Source organism: Spermophilus citellus, assembly GCF_964194105.1.
Source record: "Spermophilus citellus genome assembly, chromosome: 9".
Taxonomy (NCBI): Eukaryota; Metazoa; Chordata; class Mammalia; order Rodentia; family Sciuridae; genus Spermophilus; species Spermophilus citellus.
This window is the reverse complement of record NC_138191.1, coordinates 90,899,862-90,922,861: the sequence shown is the minus strand read 5'-3', so window position 1 is coordinate 90,922,861 and position 23,000 is coordinate 90,899,862.

Sequence of the window (23,000 nt, the reverse complement as noted above, 5' to 3'; positions counted from 1 at the left end):
CAAAAGAAACAATAAGAGAGATAAACAGGGAGCCTACATCCTGGGAACAAGTCTTTACTCCACACACTTCAGATAGAGCCCTAATATCCAGAGTATACAAAGAACTCAAAAAATTAGACAATAAGATAACAAATAACCCAATCAACAAATGGGCCAAGGACCTGAACAGACACTTCTCAGAGGAGAACATACAATCAATCAATCAGTACATGAAAAAATGCTCACCATCTCTAGCAGTCAAGGAAATGCAAATCAAAACCACCCTAAGATACCATCTCACTCCAGTAAGATTGGCAGCCATTATGAAGTCCAAGAACAACAAGTGCTGGAGAGGATGCCGGGAAAAGGGTACACTTGTTCATTGTTGGTGGGACTGCAAATTGGTGCAGCCAATTTGGAAAGCAGTATGGAGATTTCTTGGAAAGCTGGGAATGGAACCACCATTTGACCCAGCTATTCCCCTTCTTGGTCTATTCCCTAAAGACCTAATAAGAGCATGCTACAGGGACACTGCTACATCAATGTTCATAGCAGCACAATTCATGATAGCAAGATTGTGGAACCAACCTAGATGCCCTTCAATAGATGAATGGATAAAAAAAATGTGGCATTTATACACAATGGAGTATTACTCTGCATTAAAAAATGACAAAATCATAGAATTTGGAGGGAAATGGATAGCGTTAGAGCAGATTATGCTAAGTGAAGCTAGCCAATCTTTAAAAAACAAATGCCAAATGACTTCTTTGATATAAGGGGAGTAACCATGGACAGGGTAGGGACGAAGAGCTTGAGAAGAAGATTAACATTAAACAGGGATGAGAGGTGGGAGGGAAAGGGAGTTAGAAGGGAAATCACATGGAAATGGAAGGTGTTCCTCAGGGTTATACAAAATTACATATAAGAGGAAAGGAGGGGTAAGAGAAGAATAATACAAGTGGAAGAAATGATTTACAGTAGAGGGGGTAGAGAGAGAAAAGGGGAGGGGAGGGGAGGGGTGGGTAAGGGGGAGAGTAGAGAATAGGATAAACAGCAGAATACATCAGACACTAGAATGGCAATATGTAAATCAATGGAAGTGTAACTGATGTGATACAGCAATCTGTATACGGGGTAAAAATGGGAGTTCATAACCCACTTGAATCAAACTGTGAAATATGATATATTAAGAACTATGTAATGTTTTGAATGACCAACAATAAAAAAAATAAAAAATAAATAAACAGATGAATAATATATGCCAAGCAAATTCTGAACAACAGAACACTACAGCATCAAATTTCTTATGAGACAAAAAAATCATGAGGTTTAAAAGCAATTTAGAGAGTAGGAATCACAAGTAGGTATGCATATAATAGCATAAGATAAAATATTAATAAAATATAAAAATAACAATTTACATGAAGACACAGGCAGACAGAATTAAAGTTTTAGTTGTAAATATGAATGTTCTTCATCATAAAAACTGAGATATCAGGTAAACCATAATTTAAACATTACAGATAATTTGAACCACTTGATTAACTAATGCATCAAGAAAACTTTACACTAAATAAAGATTACATGTTTTTTTCAGGCATGCTTGGAACATTCATAGAATTCAGCCACACAATGAACTCACAACAAAGATGCAGAATCAGCATTATTTGAACTATGTCCTCTGATAGCTATAATATGATATCATAAAGAAATTGCAAAAAAATAATTTTTAAATCCCATTTCTAATAATTAAAATAACATTGCTAATAGTATCCAATATATCTAATAATTCATTACTTAGTAACATTGTTTTAACTGTTACCCAAACCGGAACAAGTTAAAATTAATTCAGAAGGAAAATTATTAAATTGTAGATCATAAAATAAAAAGAACCACATGACAAAATTTATAAGATACAGCTATAGCAGTATTTTGAAGCAAAGTTTTATCTAAGGCTATATTTATTTAAAAATAAGAAAAACGGAAAGCAAATAAAACAAGCATTTTATTTCAAAAACTAGAAAAACAATATCAGAATAACCCCCCGAAATAAAGATATAACAAAGAGCAAAAATATGTGAAAAAGGAAAAAAAATAAACCATAAGTCATAATATTTTTTAAAAGATCAACACCAATACAGATAAACCTGTAGCAAAGACATACATAAACTTAGAAGCAAATACACACACACACACACACACACACACACACAAAGGAAACAGAAATAAACACAAATATAATAGAGATTTTTATGAAACAAGCATACTTTGGAAAGTCAGTATAAAATTGAGATGTTTCTAGAAAAATACAGAGTGCAAAAATTAGAACATGGGAAATTCAAAAATTTGGATGGATAAATAATGTTTTACAAAATGAAATGGCAACCCAAATCTTTCCCTACTCAGAAAATTCATAATTTGCAATCCCCAGTACTTCCCCCAAATTCATAACTACAGATGGTTTTTTAGATGCATTCTACTAAATTTTCATGAAATCAATAATACAATTTTTAAAAAGTTTTTTTAAGAATAGTGAAGGTGAAACTACACTAATAATCTTACAAAGCTAATATGTACTAGATATCAAAATTAGATGATAATATAGATAAACTTCAATTTTAAAAGTAGATGCAATGTCCACACAAAAATGCACACAAATATTTATTCATACTTCATTCCTAATTTTAAAATCTCAAAAAAAGCTATCCTTGAACATTTAATTGGGTAAACAAACTGTGGGACACCTGTACTATGAAATACTAGTCAATGAGAGAAAGTAATGTTATTGATTCACACAACATCAATGATTCCAACATGTATATTGCTAAGTGAAAAAAAGCCATCCAAAAGGCTTCATATTGCATTTACATGGCCTTCTGTAAGAGTCAGAAATATTGGGAAAGATAACAGATTTGGTAGATACCAGAGATGTATGCAGGGGGAGAGCTGGCTAGGTGAAACTCAAATATCTTTAGAACAGTAAAATTCTTCTGTAATGGTTGATTCATGCCACTATGCGCTTGCCAAAACCCAGTGGTGGAATTTATGAGTCCAAACAGCAAATCTTAATTTTTTAAAAACCCAAGGATTAATCCTAAAACAGAATGCAGATGGAGACAAAAGTATCTAACTGTATTTCAAATGCATGACACCTAATAAAGGGAGTGGGGGCAGGAAAGATGCTACTTAGGAAATGACTTCCATCTATAAGACAAAGGGCAAAACCACTCTCCTCTAGCCTGTCAAGTGTTTTCTTGTAGAGGTAGGTTCACAATTCTGAAACTGCTGGCCATCTATACTTGGGTTAAACACATTAGCAAATGGATACTGGGTGGTAGAGCTGGGTTTCTTACTGTTGGAGAATAAAATTACAGAACAACATGGAAAGAAGGCTATAATGAATCATGTGGACTAGATCAAAGTTGGAAATATTGTAATTAACTCATGTTTAGATTAATATGAATACAGATAGAAATATTATAAATATAGTAATAATTAAAAACATATAATTTTAGATATATGTGTGTACACAGATACGTATGTATGCATGCTTATATTTCTTAACTCTGTGTAAAGGACCTGGAAGCATTGATATCTCAGTAGCAATGAGCACATCAAATGCCCAGATTTGGGGTTTTAACACCTTCTCCAATAAAAAAAACTAGGTATCCTTGGGAATGACTAATTCTATGAAGGTGGCAGAGACTATTCAAGATTAACTTGAAGTATCTTGTATCCATTACCAGACAGTAACAAAGTAAAAACACACAGATGCATATTTGTGTGCACAAGCACAAAATGACAGGGGTATGTTAAAGCAACAACAGAGCCAGCTAAAAGTGTTCCCGTGTCCAAACTTGGAATAATGTGAAGAAGAAAGTGAAGTAGTATTTGATTATAATGAAAAGAATAAAATGAAAATCTTTTAATCTTTAACAACATAAATAATGATTAAATAAATGAATGAATAAATAAATAAGTTGAGGAGAGACAAATCTACCTGTTGGGAGTCCCCCTGGCTCCAAAGACTAACTTCCCCATCCCCCAAGAAGAGCTATCTAATGGTGAGCCCTGCCAGCTCACATGATCCTTACCCACCAATCAGAGCCCTGCTGGCTCACCTGATCCTACCCGCCAATCAGATTAGCCCTGCTGGCTCACCTGATCCTTACCCTCCAATCAAAAAGCATCCCATGCCAACTGTCAAACCACCCCTGGCTCTATAAATATGCAGAGCTGTTCCTCAATAAACGGGCATTTGCTCCTATGACAAACCTTGTTCATTCTTTCACTACTGAACAGAAGAATTCTGACTACTTTATGTAGATACCACCCCTCAACAAAAAGGAGATTAGCTCCACCCTCCTCCTTGACTATGAACCCTGCTTAATGACCTGCTTCCAATGAGTACAGTAAAAAAAGGAATGACGAGAAGGTAACTTTATAATGCCAAATCCTGGTACTATCTTGGCTGAAGAACAAGATTAATATCATTAGTGATATCATGTTGATAGCATATACCCTGGATATATGAGATGGAAAGAATGTCAATTTACCCCTGTCATTGTCCTCTCAAAAATATCATAACCTCAATCTAACTGTAAGAAAATTTCAGACAACTGGTGACACATTCTACAAAACACCTGAGCAGTACTCCTCAAAACTAAGGTCACGGAAATAAAGTAAAGTAATATCATAGTCCAGAGGAGATAAGGAAACATGAAAAGTAAATATAATGTGGTACTCTGGAATAGTAAAAGGATATTAGGGAGAGAATAATGAAATGCAATAAAGTGTGAAGTTCAGCTAATAATAATAAAACAATATGGTTCATTAGCTGTGACAAACGTGCCAGACTAATGTTAGTCATTCACAATGGGGTAAAGTGTATAAAGGAACTCTTACTACTATCTTTGCAAGTTTTCTGTAAATATAAAACAATTCTTAAATATGAAATCCATTTAAAATTTATGGGGAAAACTTCAAAATTAGAATGAATGATTTTAACTCAAATTAGTAGAAAGAAAGATGTAATAAAAGTCAGAGCAAAAATAAATGAAAAAGACTCTAATCAACACAAAAAAATGATGAAATAAAGAGCTGGTTCTTCAAAAAATTGACAAATCTTTAGCTAGATTAATGAAGACAAGACCAAAATAAAGAAAATGAAAGATGAAAAAGGTGACATTATAGTTGAAAACACTGACATACGGAGGGCCATTAGAAATTATTATGAATAGCTATATGCCAACAAATCTGATAACCAGTAAGAAATGGACAAATTACTGGTTGTATACACCTTACATAGAATAAATTGTGAAGAATAAGAAACCAATAATGAATAATGAGATCAAACCAGTAATAAAACATCTCCTGTTAAAAAAAGTCCAAGAACTGATGGCTTCACTGCTGAATTTACCAAATATTTAAAGAACTAATATCTATTTTCTTAAATTGTTTCAAAAACTAGAAGAGGAGGAAAATCTTCTAAACTCATTCTATAAGGCCAGCATTACCCTGATACAAAAAACAGAAAAAGGTACAACAAAGAAGAAATCTATAGGCCAATATTCTTGATGAAATCAGAAGCAATAATTCTCAAGAAAATACTAGCAACCCAAAACCTACCCTACATTAAAAGATGCAAAGATGGTTCAACATACATAAATAAATAAATGCAGTACACCAATCAAAATAATGAAGGACAAAAACCACCTAATCATCCCATACATGCAGAAAATATAAAAGGCATTTGATAAATCTGGGCAGATTAGGTATACAAGACATGTATCTCAACATTTATTCAACACAATACTAGCATTCCTAGCCAGAGCAATCATTTAGTGGATTTTAAAAGTCATCCTAAAGGAAAAAAGTCAAATTGTCATTGATTGCAGAAGACATAGTTTTATATACACAAACCCTCAAACATTATACCAAATACTGTTCAAGATAATAAATCCAACAAAATGTTGCAAAATCAAAACAAATATCAGTAGTATTACCAATAACCAATTATCTGAAATAGAAATTTTAAAAGAAACTCATTATGGTCAGAAAAGATACTTTATATGACTTCTTTACTTTCTTTCTCTTTTTAATTGTGAAGACTTGTTTAGTGGCCTATCACATGGTCTGTCCTGGAAAATGCTCCACATGACAATCAGAAAAAAATGTATTCAGCTTCTGGATAAATTGTTTTATTGAGGTTCTATTGATGTCTTTGAGGTCCATTTGGTTAAAATTTAACTCTGCTATTTTGATGTTGACTTTGTTTAGATGATCAGTTCACTGAGGAAATTCTATTAATATTTGTTATTATATTTGGATTCTCTTATACTGGGGGCATTCATGTTTAGATTTGTTATTTATTTTTGCTGAATTGATGACTTTTATCATTGTATAATGACCTTTCTTGTCTTCTTTTATTGCTTTGGATTTAAAGATTATTTTTTTCTAACATAAATATAGCTACTCCTGCTTTATTTTGGATTCTATTTATATGTAATATGTTATACCATCCATTCATTTTCTTTGGTTTTTTTGGTTTTTTTTTTTAGTGCTGGGGATTGAACCCAGGGCCTTGTGATGTGAGGCAAGCACTCTACCAACTGAGCTATATCCCCAGCCCTCCATCCATTCATTTTCAATTTCTATATTAAATTGTCATTAGAAGTGAAGTGAGTTTCTTGTAAGCAACATACAACTGAGTCTTACTTTTTTTGTTTTACTTTTATTCATTCAGTAACTTTATGTCTTTTAATGGGAGAATTTAAACTATTTCCATTCAAGATAATTATGTATAGGTAAGGTCTTCCCAGCAGCCATTACACAATTTCTTTTCTACCTTTGGCATAGTTTCTTTCCTTCCTTCTGTCTTTCCTTCAGTCTTCTTTTAGGTTAAATGATTTACTCTAGCATTGTGTTTTAATTCCCTGATCATTATTTCTTGGTTTATCTATTATAGATCTTTGCTTTGTGGTTACCCTGAGGCCTACAAAAAGCCTGTTATGATCATAACCAGCTATTTTGAAGTAACAGCAACTTAACAAAATCATAAAGATAAGAAAAGAAATATACAAAAGAACAAGAGAAAATAGACCAAGAAAATGTTGAACTTGCACTCCATTTCAGCACACATGTTGTTTTTCATAATCCATTTTACATCTTCTATATTGCCTATCCCTTAACATATTAGTTATGATTTTTAATGTATTTTTAGTTTTCATAATGAAGATATTAATTATTTGATACCTGTCATGCTTATAATACTAGAGCACTCTGAATATGCCTGTGTAATTACTCTTTACCTGTGAGTTTTAATTGCTGTTAATGTCTCTTTCTTTTAGTTTGAAAATTTTCCTTTAGCAGTCTTATAGAACATACTTGGTAGAGGAGATATATATATTCTCCCACTTTTTGTTTCCTTCAGAATGTCTTTATCTCAGCTTCATTTCTAAAGAATAGCTCTGTTGGGTCTTCTCAGTTGCCTGCCCCCCCCCCCTTTTTTTTTCCTTCAGCACTGAAAATCTGAAGACACTCATCACTGATAAGATATGTTAAAAAGTCTGCTTTTATGTGAATCAGGACACACCTGTGGTTTATTTGTTCTTTTCTTTTCTCTTGCAGCCTTAAAAATATTCTTTATATCTTTCACCTTTGATGGCCCAATTATAAGATTTCTTAGGGTAGACTTAGTTGAGTTAAATTTTACTAGTGACCTGTGGCCTTCCTGTACCTGGGTGATTATATCATTCTCTAGATTTGTGAAATTTTATTCATGCTATCTACCAAAAATACATAGGAATAAATTCAATGAAAAAAGTAAAAGAGCTTTACAATAAAAATACAAAACAGTGATGAAAGAAATTGAAGAGGATACAAAAAGTAGGCAGCCAGTGCTCAACAATTACAATAATTACTATCATTAAAATGTCCACACTACCCACAGCAAAATACAGGTTTAATGTAATATCTCACAAAGTATCAGTGACAATTTGATAAAAATAATCCTAAAATTTGTGATGCTAAATAGCGAAAGCAATCTTGGGTAAAAAGAAAAAAACAGAAAGCATTATAACTTCTGATTTCAAAATATGCTGTGAAACTATAGTAATCTAAACAGCATGGTACTGGAATAAAAATAGACACAGAGCCAAATGGAACCAAATAGAAAACCTGGAAATAAACCCACATATCTACTGAAAACTAATTTTCAACAAAGATGCAAAAAATATACAGTCAAAAAAATGACAAGGTTTTTTTTCAATAAGTGTTACTGGGAAATTTGGATACCTACACAGAGAAGAAACTGGATCCCTATCTCTAAAATGTTACAAAAATTAGCTCAAAATTGATTGAAGACTTAAATGTAAGACATGAAACTACCAGAAGAAAACATAGGAAAAATACTTCAGGATACTGGAATGAGCAATTTTTTTTTGGACCAAACTCCTAAAGCCTAGGAAACAAAAGCAAATATGGAAAAATGGGATTATATCAAGATAAAAACTTCTGCACAAAGAAGTAAACAATCAGTAGAGTGAACAAAAGGGGGTTCATATCTAGAATATTTAAAGAATTCAATAGCAAAACTAAACAGAAACCAAAACAATTAATAGTTGGGCAATAGAACTAAATAGACATTTTTCAAAAGAAGATACACAAAGTACCGACAGGTATATGAATAAATGTACAACATCACTATCATCAGTGAAATGCAAGTCAAGAAAACAAGAAGATATTACCTCCCTCCAGAAGGAATAGCTATCATCAAAACAACAAATGTTAGTAAGGAGAGAAAGAAAAAATGAACACTTGGTGAAAATGTAAATTTGTATAGCCATTATGGAGAGCAGTAAAGAGTTCCTCAAAAAATTAAAAACAGAGCTATCGTATGATCCAGCAATCTCACAACTGAATGTACACCCAAAGAAAATGAAATCAGTCTGTTAAAGAGATATCTGGCTATTCACAATAGCTAGGATATGGAAACAACCTAAATGTTAATCAACTGAAGAGAGGATAAAGAAAATGTGGTACATATAGCACAACATATGAATACTATTCATCCATTTAAAAAATAAAATCCTGGGCTGGGGATGTGGCTCAAGCGGTCGCGCGCTCGCCTGGCATGCGTGCAGCCGGGGTTGGATCCTCAGCACCACATACAAACAAAGATGTTGTGCCCGCTGATAACTAAAAAATAAATATTAAAAATTCTCTCTCTCTTTCTCTCTCTCTCTCTCTCTCTCTACCTCTCTCTTAAAAAAAATAAAAAATAAAATAAAATCCTATCATTTCCAACAACATAAATGGAACCAGAGAACATTATATTTAGTGAAATTAACGAGACACAGAAAGACATGATCTCAGTCATATCTAGAATCTAAAAAATGTTGATCTCATATAAGTTGAGACTAGAATGGAAGTTACCAGAGACAGGGGGTAGTTGGGGGCAGAGAGGAGTGGGGATACACGGATCAATGGGTACTAAGTTAGTTAAAATTAAGAAGTTGTGGTGTTCTGATACACAGTAGGGTAACTATAGACAGCAATAATGTACTGTATATTAAAAAAAAAACTAGAAGAAAGAGTTTGAATGTCTCACCATAAATAAATGATATGTGTTTGAGAAAAATGTTTAACCTGATTTAAACGTTACAAAATGTATACACATATTGAGACATCACATAGTATTCCACATATATATAATTTTTATATGTAAACATTTTTAAGAAAATATTTAAAAATAAAATAAAATTTGGCTACCAAATCTGGAAGTACAAAAAATATCTTTTATAATTATTATTACCTTTTGTTGAATTGATTGATAGTTTTATCATTATGCAGTAACCTTTCTGTCTCTTTTTTACAGATTTTTATTTAGATACTATTAATATACATTTAGTACTGCTCAGTTTTTCTTTCCATTTGTGTGGAACATCTTTTCAACCTCTTCACTTTCAGTCTATGTGTATATTTACCAGTAAATGAGTTTCTCGTAGGTAGCTTAACGTTGAGTGTTTGTTGTTTTTATAATCCATTCAGCCAGTCTAAATCTTTTAATTGAGGAATTTAATACATTTATATTTAAGGTAATTATTGACAAGTAATGATACACTCAAGTCATCTTGTTAATTTTTTTCTAGTTGCTTTGTATTTCTTTTGTTCTTTTCTTCCTCTCTTCTTGATCATCTTTGTAGTTTGGTGGTTATCCATATTGATAAGATTTTATTCTTTTTCTTTTCTTCCCTACTGGTGAGTTTTACACTTTTGCATGTTTTTATGCAGTAGTTATTGTCTTTTGAGTCATAGTTTAAGACTCCTTTAAGCATTCTTATAAGACCAGTCTAGGGATGATGAATTTCCACACCCAAGTATATATTTAAGGGAAATTAGATCATCCTGTCAAAGAGATAGCTGCACTCTCATGTTTTTTTTCAGTGTTGTTCACAATAACCAATACATGAGATTGACAGGTGTCCTTTGGTGGATGAATGGAAAAAGAAAATATAGTACATGTACAATGGAATATTATTTAGCCATAAAAAAATAAAATATGGATATTTGTAGCAAAAGACATAACTGGAAGGTATTACATTAAGTGAGATAAGCCAAATAAGGAAAAAAAATATATCTGAAAGCTAAAAAAAGTTGATCTCATATAAGAAGAGGTAGAGTAATGATGACTTGAAGATAGAACAGTAAGGTTGGAAACTGGGTACCAAGATACCATTAGATGGGAAGTATACATTTTCTGCAGCATAGTAAGGTTACTACAGTTTATAACAACTCTTACATTTTATAAAGAGCTAAGAGTTCATTGGTTTCTAACCCAAAGAAATGACAAATTTTTAAGAAGATGCAAATGCTAATCACCTGACTTGATCATTACACATTGTATAAGAATGTACATTAAATTATCACACTATACACCATAAATATGTAAAATTGTTTCAAACAAAAATAAATTCAGAAAATAATTATTAGGATCATGTATGCTTATCCCAGCAATGCAAAGTAATCTATCAAAGAATAATAATTTCATCACAGGAATTGACTATGGATAAATATATTAAGATACAGACAATGATTTTTGTACAGCACTGCCTGTCAGAATAAGGAGCTGAAGACAATCAAGGTATCCTCTCTTAAGATACAAACGGATGTAAAGTGGCATCACACAGAATGGAATATTATGTAGCAACCAAAATAAAGAGCCTAGATGTATGTATAGGAAGTCATAGATTCCAAAATTTTGGTGTTTAATGAAAAAAGTAAAGGATGATATTTACTAATTTATAAATCTCTCCATTTAAAAACTATAAACAATAAGTATATTTTCAAATATATACTACCACTCTATGCCAAGTACTAATCGGTTTTACACTATGTACATATTAATCTGCTTAACTCATTAAATAACTGTAGATGAATGGAGAAATTGAGGCACAGAAAGGATCAACAACTTGCACAAGGTCCCTAGATGCATAGCGTAGGATGAGGAATGGAACCTAAGACCCAAGTCCTGCATTCTGCAACAGTGTCATGTTGCCTCTTTTGTGGCAGATGGTAAGAAGGAAACACACCAAATAAACCACTGTGGTGGCAACTGGGGAGGAGTTAGTTAAGGTGGGGAGAGAAAATGAAGAGAAAAAAATACTGAAATAAAGCAAAAGGTAAGACCTACCAAGACGGGTGATGAGAGTGAGGACTGAGAAGGACGATCACCTTAAACTATGCATCTTCTATTGGTTTTTGTTTTTTGTCTTGTTTTTTTAAAGGTATGAGCATTGGCCAGAGAATTGTAATTAGCCTTCAATCTTAACTATTTTAAATACACAGGGTTTTTTTTATTTGTTTTTTTTTGGGGGGGGGTGTTTGTTTGTTTTTACTAATTAACAGCTTTGTGGGACAGAAATTTCTATCTCAGCAAATTCAAGTGCATCTCCCTGAAATGCCTAAAGAGACCAGGTTCCTTCAACTCTGGAGTCCCACTCACCACTTGCTTGACTATTGCCTCACACATTCCTGGTTTGTGCTTACATTTACTGACTGGAATGTCTCCTAATACCTGAAGGTGAGTGTACTATTTAGCATCCACCCACCACCAAGTGAACATGTCTATTTCCAGAGCCGGTCTTCTTCTGCTCTGCTTTTCCTCTCTGTTGTGAAACTCACACATCTCACACACTGGCCTCATATCCATCCATCTGCCCATGCTTGTATTAATTCAACAGGAACTGAGTCTTTCCTGTGTACCATGCACTATTCCAGGCATCAGACAGGGACACAGACAAGTCAAACACTAATTTTGACAACCAAAAGTACACTGTTCAAGAAGACAAACAAAACTTTACAACAACAAATGACTGCAGTAAAGTGGAATCTAATTAGATTATCACTGAGATTATATGCAATGATGTATATATATAACATGTTAATGAAAAGCACTGTGGTCAGTGTATACTAGCTCTAAACTTGTGCAATGCTTCACAAAGGGCAGTTTCAACTTAGTTACAGGCCACTGATTCATTCAGTAATATCAGGTACTGTGAAAGGTGCTTGAGCAGAGTCAGATAGATGAGCACCTAAGAGCTACATTCTGGTTTCCAAAAAAATTGGAGGCAATTTTCATTGAGAAGTGGTTGTACCACCAGGGACCATATTTCCCATCTTCCCTTTCTTGAGGGGAGGCCATGGGTATTTACTAGAGTGACATTGGTCAGTGGCCAGAAGACTCCAACGTGTCTGTGACTTAACACAATGAAAGTTTATTTAAGTTTGCCTGCAATAAAATGCAAGTAGTCATGGTAAGTAGAGGGAGAAGCATTCCATGCAGCCGTCTTGAGACACAGGTTCCTTGGTTTTGGGGATTCCGCCATGTCCCAGGGACGTCTTGCTGGTAAGAAAATAAGAGGGTGAAAAAAACACATCCTCTCTTAACCACTTGGTCCAGTGTAGCATACATCCACTGCTGTCCACATTTCATTAGTGACAACTAGTAATACACTATGGCTTTACACAAGGCAACACTCAGGAAGTACTGGCTGGGCCACCTGCCTTCCAGTGACAACTCCACACAACTAAAGAGAAAGCATGAATTTTTAATGGTATTGTGTGACTGTTTCAAACCAAGGAGATGCCAGAAGTACACAGGACCACTTAAGAGCTGTGGTGGTTAAGTAAGCCAGTATGCCTCCCAGCCCCAGCTTTTCCTTTTTCTTCTGAGTGGTAGTTCCCCACAGATAACTGAGCGAAAATTAGCCTTGATTGCCAAATACATGGAAAAAGTCCTCCTTCCACACAGAAAGGACTATATGGTGACTCTAAAATATGTCTTTCCAAAGTTTATCCAACCAACACGTTTGTTACAACTAGAGTTGCCCTAATAAATAAGCTGTTATAATTCTTCTTATTACCAGGTTGGGAGGGGGAAAAACATGGCGGCCGGGAAGGGAGTGAGCCGCCCCGTGCGAGTGCCGCCAGACCCGTAGATCTCACCTAGTCGGAATATTACATCTCTGAGAGTGTTAGAGGGCCCCTCTCCAGCTGCTCTCTGAAGAAATCACCAGCACTATGACCCCATGCGGGGCTCCTGGCCTTAGTGTTCAAGTAGATGCCCCACGTTGGAGCAGGACCCAAAGCTCAAAGTTCTAGCCCACGCAAGACTCCGGGAACACCTTAGCAGAATCACCTATTAACACATCTGCGGATTCAGCTGCTACCTACCCACAGCACAATGCCATCTCCCAGCTTCCCCCTCTCACAAGACACCCTGGAGCTGAAAGCAGACCGCCGCCATCTTGACTCAACATTCTCGCCAGATTAACTGGGGGCAGTTCCCAAATCAGATCTCCAGTGACCACATACCAGGTTTCCAACCCTCCCCCCTCCCCAGCAGCGGTAACCCGACACAGTAGTCGCCCAACATAGGTGTGCAGTGTGACCAGGGAGCCACCCACGGGAGCCCCGGGGTGAGAGTTTCCTCAATTGGGAACTGCTTAGGGAGAGGGAGAGACCAGGAACTGGGAAATCTCCAGGCAAAAGAGAGAGATAGTACCTGGTGCTCACATCATATGAGTGGTCCCAAAAAGAGACCCGTGAGGTGCAGTCTTTCTGCAGGGACTGGTGGGTGCCACTCCCCACATACAGGTGCTTGTGCCAGGACCAGTCTTCCCACCCTTACAGCTTACAACAAATGAAGCCACCTACTGGATGAGAAGAGAAGAAGGAAAGATACAGACCTCTAAAGCTAGCTACAACCCTGGCTTCTTCCTTGAGTTTTTTGTTTGTTGGTTGATTGGTTGTTTTTTTATCTTCTACCCCTCCATCCTCCAACCCTCACATCCCCAACAGATGTGAAACCAAGAACTTTGCATGAAATAGGACGTTGAGGACTGAGTCATCTGAATAATATAATATAGAGGTGTTGTATATGCCCTTTTTTCTTTTCCTTTTTACTCTTTCATTTTTCTTTCCCCTCCAAGTTTTACCATTTTAATATCTGTATTTTTCTAAATACGTGTGTGTTGTTTTATGTACTCTACTGTCATCAATGTACTTGCCTACCCTAAATTACTTCTTGTCTATTCTCTTGCTATTAACCGTCTTCACTAGCTTTCTCCTTTATACTTCCTAAGATATATTAACTCTATATCCTCATCTCACCTCCTCAGCATATTGTCCTAAGCCCCACCACCAGTTTATTGTCCACTGTCAGAAACTGTAAACCTTTTTACAAAACTACTGATTATATTTTAGATAATAATTGAATTCAACATTTCTGTACATCGAGACTAAACTGTAAAAATCTCAATAACAACAAATTGTTCATAGTTGGTATATTGTTGATATTGTGATCTGTTAACATTGTGCTTCCCCACAAAGGAGAGGTCTTGGAACCCTACAAGAGCGCTACAAACCTATAGGGAAAAACAATAACAATATATACCCATGGAGATGGAAAGGAAGACACATGAGCAACATGAAAAAAACAAGGAAAAAAAGTTCCCCAAACAAATGAAGACACCACATCATTGGAATCTCTGTCATTCCTCCTGCTGGAAGCCACAGAAGGAGGAATGACAGAGAAGGAGTTTAGGATGTACATGGTTAAAATGTTCTGGGAATTCAAGGAAGATATAAGAAAGCAAATACAGGCAGTGAAAAATCACTTCCACAAGGAGCTACATAAGCAAATACAGAAAGCAAAAGATCACCTCAATAAGGAGATAGAAGTACTAAAAAAAAAAAAAAAAAAAAAAAAAAAACCCGAAAAAATGAAAGAAATAATAAACCAAATTAAAAACTCAACTGAAAGCATCACCAACAGAGTAGACCACTTGGAAGACAGGACATCAGATAAAGAAGACAAAATATATAATCTTGAAAAGAACATAGACAACACAGTGATAATGGTACGAAACCACGAGCAGAACATTCAAGAAATATGGTATAGCATAAAAAGACCAAATTTAAGAGTTACTGGAATAGAGGAAGGCATAGAAGTCCAAACCAAAGGAATAAACACTCCATTCAATAAAATAATATCAGAAAATTTTCCAAACATGAAGAATGAATTGGAAATCTAAATTCAAGAAGCCCACAGGACACCAAATGTACAAAATCACAACATATCCACACAAAGGCACATTATAATGAAAATGCCTAACATACAGAATAAGGAGAGAATTTTAAAAGCCACAAGAGAAAGGAATCAGATTACATATCAGGGAAAACCAATTAGGATAATGGCATATTTTTCAACACAGACCCTGAAAGCTAGAAGATCCTGGAACAACATACATCAAACTCTGAAAGATAATGGGTGCCAACCAAGAATCTTGTACCCAACAAATTAAGCTTTAGGTTTGAAGATGGAATAAAAACCTTCCATGATAAACAAAAGTTAAAAGAATTTATAGCTAGAAAACCGACACTACAACACATCCTTGGAAAAATATTCCATGAAGAGGAAACAAAAAAACAACAATGAAAATTAGCAGAGAGAGGTAGTACCCTAAAGGAAAAAATTAATCAAAGAAGAAAATCAAGTCAAGTTAAAAAACAAACAAATATAGCTGGGAATACAAACCATGTCTCAATAGTAACCCTGAATGTTAATAGCTTAAACTCACCAATCAAAAGACATAGACTAGCAGATTGGATTAAAAAAAGACCTGACAATATGCTACCTCCAGGAGATTCATCTGATATGTAAAGAAACACACAGACTGAAGGTGAAAAGTTGGGACAAATCATACCATTCATACAGACTGCGAAAGCAAGCAGGGGTTTCCATCCTCCTATCAAATAAAGTAGACTTCAAGACAAAGTTAATCAAAAGGGATAAAGATGGACATTACATATTGCTCAAGGGAACCATATACCAACAAGACATAACAATCATAAATATATATGCCCCAAACAATGGTGCAGCTATGTTCATCAAACAAAATCTTCTCAAGTTCAAGAGTCAAATTAATCATAACACAACAATCTTGGGTGACTTTAACACACCTCTATCACCACTGGATAGATCTTTGAAACAAGTAATGAAGAATCAATAGAACTCAATAATACAATCAATAACTTAGACTTAACTGACATATATAGAATATTTCAACCTGCATCAAGCAGATAAACTTTCTTCTCAGCAGCACATAGATCCTTCTCTAAAACAGACAAAATTGTAAACTAATAGACTAAATTGTAAACATATATACTATGCCACAAATCAACTCTTAGCAAATACAAAAAATGTAGAGACACTACCATGTATGTTATCAGATCATAATAAAATGAAATTGAAAATCAATGACAAACTAAAAAATAAAAATTACTCCAACACCTGGAGGCTAAAAAATATGCTACTGAATGAACAATGTGTCACAGAAGACATCAAAGGGCATTTAAAAAATTCTTAGAGGTAAATGAGAACATAGATACAACATATCGAAATCTCTGGGACACGATAAAAGCAGTTCCAAGAGGAAAGTTTATAGCATGGAGTTCATTCCTTAAAAGAAGAAAAAGTCAACAAATAAATGACCTCACTTTACATCTCAAAGCCCTAGAAAAAGAAGAATAAATCAGACATGATGTGGGAGGGAAAGGGAGAGAAAAGGGAAATTGCATGGAAATGGAAGGAGACCCTCATTGTTATACAAAATTACATATAAGAGGTTGTGAGGGGAAAGGGAAAAAATCAAGGAGAGAAGTGAATTACAGTAGATGGGGTAGAGAGAGAAGATGGGAGGGGAGGGGAGGGGGGATAGTAGAGGATAGGAAAGGTAGCAGAATACAACAGTTACTAATATGACATTATGTAAAAATGTGGATGAGTAACTGATGTGATTCTGCAATCTGTATTTGGGGTAAAAATGGGAGTTCATAACCCACTTGAATCTAATGTATGAAATATGATATGTCAAGAGCTTTGTAATGTTTTGAACAACCAATAAAAAAAGAAGAATAAATCAACAGTAAAACAGTAGCAGGCAAGAAATAATTAAAATTAGAGCTTAAATCAATGAAATTGAAACAAAAGAAACAATTGAAAAAATTGACAAAACAAAAAGTTGTTCTTTGAAAAAATAAATAAAATTGACAGACTCTTAGCTACACTAATGAAGAGAAGAAGAGAGAGAACTCAAATTACCAGTATATGTGATGAAAAAGGCAATATCACAACAGACACTACAGAAATACAGAGGATAATTAGAATTATTTTGAAAACTTATACTTCAATAAAATAGAAGATAGTGAAGGCATTGACAAATTTCTTAAGTCATACTACTTGCCCAGACTGAATCAGGAAGATATACACAATTTAAACAGACCAATATCAAGTGATGAAATAGAAGGATACCATCAGAAGCCTACCAAACAAGAAAAGCCCAAGACTGGATAGTTACACAGTGAGTTCTACAAGACCTTTAAAGAAGAACTAATACCAATACTCTTCAATTTATTTCAGAAAACAGAAAAAGAGGCAGCACTTCCAAACTCATTATATGAGGCCAATATCACCCTGATACCCAAACCAGGCAAAGACACATGAAAGAAGGAAAACTTTAGAACAATATCTCTAATTAACATAGATGCGAAAATTATTAATAAAATTCTGGAAAATCAAATACAAAAACATACCAAAAAATCGTGCACTGTGATCAAGTGGGATTCATCCCAGGTATGCAAGTTTGGTTCAACATAAGGAAATCAATAAACATAATTCATCACATCAATAGACTCAAAGATAAGAAACTATGATTATCTCAATAAACACAATAAAAGCATTTGACAAAATACAGCAACCCTTTATGTTAAAAACACTAGAAAAACTAGGGATAACAAGAATATATCTCAACATCATAAAGGCTATCTACATTAAGCCCCAAGCCAACATCATTCTAAATGGAGAAAAATTGAATGCATTCCCTCTAAAAACTGGAACAAGACAGGGATGCCCTCTTTCACCACTTCTATTCAGCATAGCCTTTGAAACACTGACCAGAGCAATTAGATGAAAGAAATTAAAGGGATACATATAGGAAAAGAAGAATTTAAATTAGCACTATTTGCTGATGATATAATTCTATACCTAGAAGACCCAAAAAGTTCCACCAGAAAACTTTTAGAACTAGTAAACAAATTCAGCAATGTAGCAGGATATAAAATCAACATCCATAAATCAAAGGCACTTCTGTATATCAGTGACAAAGCCTCTGAGAAGAAAATGGGGAAAACTACCCCATTTAGAATAGCCTCAAAAAAATAAAATACTTGGGAATCAACTTAACAAAAGTGGTGAAAGATCTATACAATGAAAACTACAGAACCCTAAAGAATGAAATCAAAGAAGACCTTAGAAGATGGAAAGATTTACCTTGCTCTCAGATAGGCAGAATTAATATTACCAAAATGACCATACTACCAAAAGCACTATACAGATTTAATGCAACTCCGATCAAAATCTCAATGGCATTCCTCATAGAAATAGAAAAAGCAACCATGAAAATCATCTGGAAAAATAAGAGACCCAGAATAGCTAAAGCAATCCTTAGCAGAAAGAGTGAAGCAGGTGGCATCACTATATCAGACCTTAAACTATACTATAGAACAATAGTAACAAAAACAGCATGGTATTGGCACAAAAACAGACTGGTAGACCAATGGTACAGAATAGAGGACACAGAGACTTACCCACAAAATTATAATTATCTTATAATAAGCAAAGACACCAAAAACATGCATTGGAGAAAAGATAACCTCTTCAACAAATGGTGCTGGGAAAACTGGAAATCCATATGCAACAAAATGAAATTAAACCCCTATCTCTCACCATGCACAAAACTCAACACAAAATGGATCAAGGACTTAGGAATACAACCAGAGATCCTGGGTATAATAGAAGAAAAAGTTGGCCCTAATCTGCATCATGTGGGATAAGGCTCCAATTTTCTTAATAAGACTCCTATAGCACAAGGATTAAAACCAAGAATCAATTAATGGGGTGGACTCAAACTAAAAAGTTTCTTCTCAGCAAAAGAAACAATCTGTGAGGTGAATAGACAGCTACATCTTGGGAACAAATTTTTGCCCCTCACACATCAGATAGAGCATTAAACTCTAGGGTATACAAAGAACTCAAAAAGCTAAATCAAATCAATAAATGAGCCAAGGACATGAACAGACTCTTCTCAGAAGAGGTATTCAATCAATCAACAAATACATGAAAAAATGCTCATCATCTCTAGCAATCAGAGAAATGCAAATCAAAAATACTCTAAGATACCATCTCACTCCAGTCAGAATGGCAGCTATTATGAAGACAAACAACAATAAGTGTTGGTGAAGATGTGGGGAAAAGGTACACTCATGCACTGCTGGTGGGACTGCAAATTGATGCAGCCAATATGGAAAGCAGTATGGAGATTCCTTGGAAATCTGGGAATAGAACCACCATTTGACCCAGCTATCCCTCTCCTCGGACTATACCCAAAGGACTTAAAAACAGCATACTACAAGGACACAGCCACATCAATGTTTATAGTGGCACAATTCACAATAGCTAAACTGTGGAGCCAACCTAGATGCCCTTCAATGTATGAATGGATAAAAAAATGTGGCATATACATGATGGAATATTACTCATCAATAAGAAAATAAAATCATGGCATTTCCAGGTAAATGGATGGCGTTGGAGAAGATAATGCTAAGTGAAGTTAACCAGTCCCCCCAAAACAAATGCCAAATGTTTTCTCTGATATAAGGAGGCTGACTCATATTTGGGTAGGGAGGGGGAGCATGAGAGGAACAGATGAATTCTAGATAGGGAAGAGGGGTGGGAGGGAAAGGGAGGGAGCAGGGGATTAGCAAAAATGGTGGAATCTGATAGACATCATTATCCAAAGTACATATATGAAGACATGAATTTGTGTGAACATCGTTTATATACAAACAGAGGTATGAAAAATTGTTCTATATGTGTAATAGAATTGTGATGTATTCCACTGTTATGTATTTAAAAAATAGAACCAATAAAAAAATAAAGTAAAATTTCAATGTTAACATTGAAAATAAATAAATAAATAACCAAAAAAATTAAAAAAAAAACTCTACCAATAACAGCTCATCAAATGGCTCAGCACATTGTATGGCACAAAGTTCAACAAATATTATATCCTTGATTATTTAAATTTCCATTAAGGTCTTTTTAGGAATGTGGGTTTAATGACTCACCACACATTTTCTTTCTACCTGAAGCCCTGAGGATATGTCTATGGCCCTGTTACTACTCATATTAATGTGAAAAAAATAAAAACTATACTGGGCAAATGTGTTAGCTTTTTGTTGCTGTAACAAAATATCTAACAAGAACAACTTAGAGGCAGGTAAGTTATTTTGACTCACAGTTTCAGAGGTTCAGTCCATGGTTGGCCGGCTCCATTGCTTTGGACCCAAGATGAAACAGAACATCGTGGTGGAAGGGTACAACAGAGGAAAACTGCGGGGCTCATGGAAGCCAGGAAACAGAGAAAGAGCACAAGGAGACAGGGGCAAAAATATAAATCCCAAAGTCATGCCCCAAGTTACCTACTTCTAACCATGCACCACCTGCTTATAGCTAAGGATCAAGAACAGAAATTCTTTTAAATCATTAATCCATCAAATGGATCAATCCACTGATGAGATCATAGTTCGTGTAATCCAATCATTTCACCTTTGCACATTCCTACATTAACAGAAGTTTTTAGAGGACACTCATATCCATGTCATAACAGTAAGCATTTAGTGTTAGGAGACTAGAAAGGGACAAAAGGGATCCAGGACTTTCTCTACAGGATAGCCTCCCACTTGCCTACCCATTGTTCAGACCCCTTCTTGTCTGTCTCATTTTTATGGTTTGAGACAGTGCCTTGCTCTCAAATCCCAGTAATTTAACTTAATATGCACAACCATCTCCTTGAAATTAAACATAAATATACACAATTATAAAAGGTATCAATCACTGAAATCTTGAGCAGAAATATGATTATAACTCACCACAAAGATAAAAGAAGCCAGATGCCATCTGTACTCACCTGTTTGAACTGCCACAACAAAATATCACAGCCTGGTGACTTAAAATATGTATGTTTTTAATATATATTAATCATATAATTTACAACAGCTCTGGAGGCTCAAAGTCCAAAATCAAAGTGTTGGCAGGGTGGTTTCTCTGAGGACTCTCCTTGGCCTACAGAGGGTCATCCTCTTTTTGCCTCTTGACATGTTGTTTCCTTTGCACATGCCCATCCCTGGTATCCCTTGCTCTTCTTCCAGTCACATTGGAATAGGGCTGCACACTTATAAACTCATTTAGTCTTATTTACCTGTTTAGAGATCCTTTCTCCAAATGGAGTAGCATGGGTAATAAGGGCTTTGACATGTGAATTTACAGGGACACAATTTGACACATGCCATCTCTTCATTTCCAAGGAATTCATCACTATATGTGCCTCAAAGCTTGAGATGAAAAATCATAGGCTGTACCACAAAAACACAAATGCCATTTTTGAAGATGATATATTTGCCCTCATGTCCTTCTGAATATTAAAGAGTCCAGAGTCCTCTGATCTTATTACTCAATTTATCCATTAACATAAAACAGTATTTTGATGGCAAGAACATTGATGTTGAAGTTTGCCTGAGTAAGAATGCTGACTCAAACTTGCCAGCTGTGTGATATTGGGCCAATTATTTAATGTCATGAAAATTCAGGTTGCTCATCTTTAGAATGGGAAAAATTATGCCTACTTTATAGGATTAGTTGAAGTATCTGAAAAAAAATGTGTAAATTGTATGGTGTACTATTTTCCTCTTACCACTGTTACCATTATACTTGATGTCTTCAAACAATACACATTTATTCTCCTATGGTTTACAGTTCTGAAAGTCAGAAATCCTAGATGACTTAGGGGGCTGCAATCAAGGTTTTGACAGGACTAGTTCCTCTGGAAGCTGGAATATATCTGTTTCTGATCTCAACTAACTCCTAGAAGATGCTAACATTCCTTGATTCCTGGCTCCTGCTTGCATTTATTAAAGCCATCAGAGCAGCATCTTCTGTCTTCTTGACTCCCTGGCTGTCTTATAAGGACCTTTGTGATTACATTGTGACCACATAGATAATCCACCCAATCTCCCAATCTCAAGAGCCTTAATAAACCACATCTGCAAGGTCCCTTTGCTATATGAGGTAACTTATTCAAAAGTTAGAACATGATTATCTTTATGAGCTATTACTCAGCCGACCATATATGCCTCATTGTAAATTCTTAGAGTGGGCATCTGTTGGTTTTACCTGCACAATACCCTCTTTACTCTCCAAATGAAAATATGGTAGATTGAGTTATGGTTCTCAATTCCTCATTTTCTTTTTCAGTAGAATTTTGCAGCCAGCCTTTTACTTTATGTCTAGAGTAGAAAGAGGATATCACTTTGATCAGAAGCTTTAACCATATTTGCTTGGC